The 6,179-nt window shown below is 46.9% G+C and overlaps 1 long non-coding RNA gene across 1 annotated transcript in view; it reads right to left on the bottom strand.

The window, feature by feature from the left end:
- The window catches only part of LOC104997944, a 7,210-nt gene extending 3,473 nt beyond the window's left edge, over positions 1–3,737 (bottom strand). The window contains exons 1-4 of the long non-coding RNA XR_826382.1: positions 2,912–3,737; positions 2,180–2,291; positions 1,155–1,278; positions 554–1,081 (exon numbers count right to left, since the gene is read on the bottom strand). This is a non-coding gene — a long non-coding RNA (uncharacterized LOC104997944). The remainder of the gene's footprint in view (positions 1–553; positions 1,082–1,154; positions 1,279–2,179; positions 2,292–2,911) is intronic.
- Between the last annotated feature and the right edge of the window lie 2,442 nt (positions 3,738–6,179).

Here is a 6,179-nt window from a genome sequence, read left to right as displayed (position 1 = left end):
CAGGGAGGGAGCAGGAGCGTGTCTACATATTTTCAATGGCAATTGCGAAGAAAACCATCAGAGGTGCTCTAACGCACGTCTGGCCCTGCCTTGCGCCAGCTCCTACAATAACTTCAGAATCTCCTCCCTCATTTCATAAACATTTTATGTACGTTTTTAAGTGGGAATATTTTTGCTCGTTTGGGAAGAGAGTGCCTTTATGCAGTTCAATCAGCCTAATTGGAACCTCACACGCTTCTCCTGGGATGGGAAGCAGGAGGAGTGATGGTGACTGAAATGGGGAGCAGGGGACAGGATGGGTCGAGATGGGACGGAACTGAGAGACGGGAGAGGTAGATGACTCCGTGAAAAAGAAAATTATGTCATTGTCCTGCTTTCGGCCTGTCCTACACCTTTCCATGGAAAACCTGTTTAACCTGCTTTAAACACACACACCACGCACACACACACACACTTGCAGCAATTGGAAGTTATGAGTAAGGGTTGTGTTGCCTTTCTGTTCGACCTCCACTCCTGCAGACCTGAACAATTCCATCTCTCTTTCCCAGCTTACTTGTGGCGTGTGGGGCCTGCTCAGCGCGAATAAATGGCTGTTTATGGATGATAGCATCTGGTCCGCCCCTGATGAGGTCACCTTGTTATGTTAAATATTTCTACCTCCTGGTGGAGGAACCGAAGCTGATTGCTCTCAAGGCCACCTCTGCCCAGAACAGAGAACACAGCACCCAAGGCAGGATATACACTTTCCAAAGGCTTAGGTAGGCTCCTCCGTGAACTTGAAAGATTCCTTTCAGGCCCCAGGACCAGAGCATGGATCATGACCTGGGCCTAATAATGCCAATATTCATCCCACATGTGGAGAAACTATTGTAGAGGGTTCTGAACCCCTTGTCCGTGTCCATTCTCACTACAGCCCTGGCAACGGTGTTATTGTTGATTTGATCTCCATTTTACAGACGAACCAACTGAGGCTTGAACCTGCCCAAGGCCCCACCAGAGTGAAGAAGATGCAGGATTTGAACTCGGCCTCTCTGGCTTCCACATTTAGGATCACCCCACTATAGATTCTGGGGGAGACAACCTGGAAGAATGAAAAGAATCAGAAATGCTATGTAGCCCAGTGATTCAGCCTCCCTGTGCACCAACTTCCTCACCTGTGTGAAGCGGGAAATGACCACCTTTACTAGGTAGGACTGTCATGGGTCAGCAGGGATCTTACAGATGCTTTACAAATTTATTGAGTAAATTATCAACAGATGATTGCAGCCAGTTTGTTGACTAAAGAAAGAAAAAAAAAAAAGAGAGAACATGGATAAACATTTCTTCAAATGAAGCCCACTGTTACTCAGAGGAGGAATCCCCTGCTGATTCCTAGGTTTCTGACCAGAAATGACAAATTTGGAGCTAGAAATCCAGAGTTTCCCAGATGAGTCAAAGAACCGAAGCCCTCTCCTCCCCAACATAATTCCAAAAAAGACATGTTTTTCCAATGTTCTTGAAGTAGCTATCCTAAGATGTGGAGGAACATGTGAAGAAAACAAGCAGATTCATTTGTTTTAATGAGGTCAGAAAGGAATACCAAACATCTTGGATCTCCAAGGTATCTGCTTCCTTCCAGCTGTCCACGGTTTTCAGCTGGGTCCTGAAATGGAGTTCAGGACACCCAGACAAATAAGTAATTCTAAAGAGCAGTGCCAGGAAAATATTAGAGTTTTAAAAAAAATAAAGCAGAGATTCATTTATTTTTTAAATATATACATATCTTCCTATAACATTCCTGACATGAAAGAACTCTAGACAATTCTGCCTCCACCTGATCAGGCTCAAGCACCTCAGGGCCTGCTGAACCCAACCTTACAAGCATCACCCCAACCTCTTTTTTTTTCCTCTTGACACGATTTTCTTGTGTCCACTCCCCTGTGGACACAAGATGAATTGTGGGATGAATTGGTTCTCTTCCGAACACAGTGGGGGCGTTCTGCAGTGCTGACGCTGTTGTGGTAAGTCAGGCCTCCAGAACTATTGGGTCTGAAATCCTCTCCAGCCCTGGCCTTTAGAAGGCCAGTTCCCCAGATGGGGCAGCTCTGGCCTGCTGTCTCCTGCCTTGAGAATCAGCCCGGGGTTCACAGAAGGAGACCCCAGAGAGCTGTAGGGTTAACCAACCAACCATAAACATTACCTCCTCCGCTGATCTTCAAAGGCTCAGGAAAAGAAAACAAACCACATAAATCTTTATCAGGGCTCCTTACGACTGCCCCGGGAGGTGCTCCTGGAAGAGCTGGGTGGTGACTCTGTACAGAGGATAAAAAATAATTTCAGTTAGCGGTGCTGAGTCAGAGATGGATTGCTTTTATTTCTCTTTTCTCCTCTTTTCTTTCCCTCCCTGACTCCTCCTATTAAAATGACTTCCTTTTGTCATTTGCCGGCCAGGAGTTCTGTAGTGACAATCCTCGATCTTCTACCAGCTTCCTGGTTTCCATAGCTATTATGAAGGGGGTTACAGAGTAGGAAGTATGAGATGGCTACCCTGCTGAAAATATTTCAATAACACACCTTGCCATCCGGGACAAACTCTCCAAATCCACTCCCAGCTTCTATACATGCATACATAATGGCGGGGCTTGTATTTAAAAGCACAGGAACTAAATGCTACTCGTGATGCTCAGGGAAGTCATTCATCCTCTGCAGGCCTCATCTCCTCACTGTAAGAGTCACAGTTGGTGGCTTATGAGCCACCTAGTAACTCCGACTTAGCACGTGGCTGAGTTCTTGTCTATCATCTTAAACACAGAATTCCCACCGCAACTCTTTGAGACTTTACACATCCCACTCTACAGATGAGGAAACTGAGCCTTGGAGAGGTTAAGGAACTCACTCGAGGTCACACAAACACTGGGATAAGAGCGCTTACCTCATAGACGGCTGAGGAGCGGATGAGATAATGTCTGCAACGTGCTGAGCATGACTCCTGGCACCTTGTGGGTTCTCATTCAGAGAGCACACTCACATCTAGAAATCTTCCCTGACCTTCTCCCTCCCCGACCCCACATACGTCTCTGCCAGATCTCCGCTCCCAGGTCCTTGCTGGTCTCCCAGCCCCGGGATTTCTTTGGAGGTGAAGGAAGATGTGTCTCACCTCTGCAGTGCCGACCAGTGCTTGGCACATAGTAGGGACAGAGTGAAAGTCAAAACAATGAATGAATGAATGGTATGAACAAACGCCCAGTTAGTAGACAGTTTAAAAAAAAAAAGTAGTCAAAATAAATACTACTAGTAAAATGACTTTTTCTAAAGATGGTTAAAGATCTGAAATTTCCTGGAGGAGCTTGTGGTGCTAGTGGAAAAATGTACAAAAGGGAACGAGGAACGAAGTCATCCTCTTTTTTTAAATACCAGCTCTCGCTGTAGTTTAAGGGCTTCACAGACTTCTCCAGAATGCCCATGAATCATAGGAAGAGGACCCGAGAGTCCTGAGTCCCAGCCATTCTGACTAACTTCAGCAAACATCGTCAGTTCCAGGGAATGGGGGCTTGCAAGAAAACCACGCCCATGCCTACCTGCACACACACACACACAAACACATACGTACCCAAGACATACCTGTCCCACCAACCAATCTCTCAGCATTGACGGAACGCCCACTCCATGCAGTACCCCTTACAAAATTCAGAAAGAAGACGTAAAATATCCTAAAGATCCCAGGACTTAGTGGGAAGAATGGACAGTCTAGCTACTGAATTGGGACTGTGAGAAGTGAGGTTGGCAAAACAAGTTTATTGTGATAAACTAGCTACCATTTTCTGGACATGTGCCAGGGACATTCCCAAGGACATGTTATTTGAGGAAGTACAGTTGACCCTCAGACAACACTGGTTTGAACTGCATGGGTCCACTTATAGGCAAATTTCTTTCAATAGTAAATATTATGGTATAGCATGACCTGTTGGTAGTCGAATCCACATTCCACGTGGCACCATGGCTACATAGAGCCAACTACAAGTTATATGCAGACTTTTGACCACACAGAGGGTTCCCATCCCAACAAGAGATTGTTCAAGGGTTAATTGTTTATTCGTTCATTCAACAAATGCTCACTGAGCCCCTGTTATGTGGTGGGCACTATTCTAGATGACAAAGATAAAACTGTGGCCAAGCTTACCTTCTAGTCCTAGATGTGTAAAAATTATAAATTTGTTTAAAAATGGAAACAAAATACAAAGCAAACTACAGAAAGTTAAGCTCGACACCATGCTCCACACTTAGCAGAGATACACAGAGACAGGCGTCCTCACAGGGAAAGGGGTGGTGGCCTCAGCAGAACCTCCAGGGGTTGGGGTGGAGGGTGGGGGCTTGTGGGTTTCTCAAAAGGCAGGAGTTCAAACAGGCCTCCAGAAGGTTAGGGCACTTACCCAATGCCCCCCGATTTACAGCCCAGGGATGTTTCCACCAGTAAAATCTCCTCCTCCTTCACATCCTGAATCACATCAGCAGGATATAATGGAGGAAAGGCCATCACCCCAAAACTGCAGTGCATGTGAGGCCAGACCAGACACTAGCTCCTAACAGCACACTCACCCACCTCCCTGGATTATTATGTGATAAGGAAACTGAGTGTAAAAGTCCCTAATATCAGAATTCACTGTTGTTGTTATGACTGCCAGAGCCTTCAGGCTCGCTCAAGCTTCCTCTGTCTCTCTCCAGTCCCATCCCTCCCCTGCCTCAAGGCTTCAGATAGCTGACAGGAGCAGACACGGTTTACCGTGGGACGACATTAGGCACTGTCCCACACATTGCCTCAGTTAATCCTCTCGGCACCCTGAGAGGTGCCTACGCCCTGTGACTGGCACAGAATCCTACAATGGGGAAATTGCCAAGCTGGCCTTTGACTCAAGACTCCAAGTGCTTAACCACTGGGCGGTACTGGCCTCTGAGTCTCCTGAAAACACAGCCTGGCCCATGGTCCCCCCGCCCCCCACAGGAGGTCCAGAACCTCCGCCTGCCCCGGTGATGGCCAGCTATATTAAGTCTGAGCATTCACTTTGGTTGACCAGATCTCCCCGTCAGCATCTGTCACATCAAGAAGGAGGGCTCCCTTATGTGTGCTTTGCCCATGTGGTTTCCCACCCTGAGTGCCCTTTCTGAAGGGCTCTCTCTATCCAAATGTTCAAGGCTTATGTCCCTTTCTTTCTCTTCCACAGGCCTCCTACAGCCTCTCTATCCCTCCCTGATCTCCATCTTTTCTGAATGTCCAGATCACATTTACAGTCAGCATCACCCAATTTAGCATCTACCTGTTTCCAGTTTCTCAGGGGGGAATGACAAGACAGCCTGCACCCAAGGCAATAGAGCGGCGGGTCCATCGGAGAGGTCTGTGCAGCTTCACTTGTGTTCATCCGGAGTCATCAGCTAAGGGCTTCTCATGCAGTATAAGGCAGTACAGGATCGGGGATTAGGAGTGTGGGCTTGAGAACCAGAATGCTGGGGCAAAAAGCCATCAACTGTGTGACTTTAGATAAGATACTAAACTTCTCGGAGCCTCACCTTCCTCATCTGTAAAAATGAGCATAAAGACGGTATCTACCCACGCTGGTAGTGGGGACTGATAATAAGGGAGGTTACGGATTTGTGGGAGTAGGGGGTATATGGGATACCTCTGTACCCTCTCCACAATCTCACTGTGAACCTAAATCCATCCTAAAATAGTCAGAATGAAAGAGGAAGGAAGAAAGGGGGAGAGAGAGAGAGAGAAAGAAAGAGAGGAAGAAAGGGAGAAAGGGAAGGAGGAAGGAAAGAAGGAAGAGTAGCTCTACCTCATGGGTTGGCTGTGAGGATTAAAGGAATTCCTGGATGTAAAGCATCCCCTTATTTCTGTGCCAGTACATAATAAGTGCTCAGTAAAAGTCTGCTTTCAGTAGCGTTAATATCATTACCCAAGCGAAAGGAAAGTCCTCAGCTCCACTGTTGTTCGCACTCTCCTTTGGCTGTTTTGAGCCTGGGGGAAGTTTTTGTCATCCTATCTGTGTCCTGTTTGCAGACTGTATCATCCAAAGCCCCGACAGAATTCTCTAGCTGGTAGCTACATGGGGCTTTTATGGGTTTCAGTCTATGAGAGTTGCTTTCCTGCCCTCCCATGCTTTAACAGATTGCTATTGTTTTCTTGTCTGTGGAAGGAACAGGAG

Source organism: Bison bison, unplaced genomic scaffold (assembly GCF_000754665.1).
Source record: "Bison bison bison isolate TAMUID 2011002044 unplaced genomic scaffold, Bison_UMD1.0 scf7180017864317, whole genome shotgun sequence".
Taxonomy (NCBI): Eukaryota; Metazoa; Chordata; class Mammalia; order Artiodactyla; family Bovidae; genus Bison; species Bison bison.
This window is presented reverse-complemented; position numbering and strand designations above follow the sequence as displayed.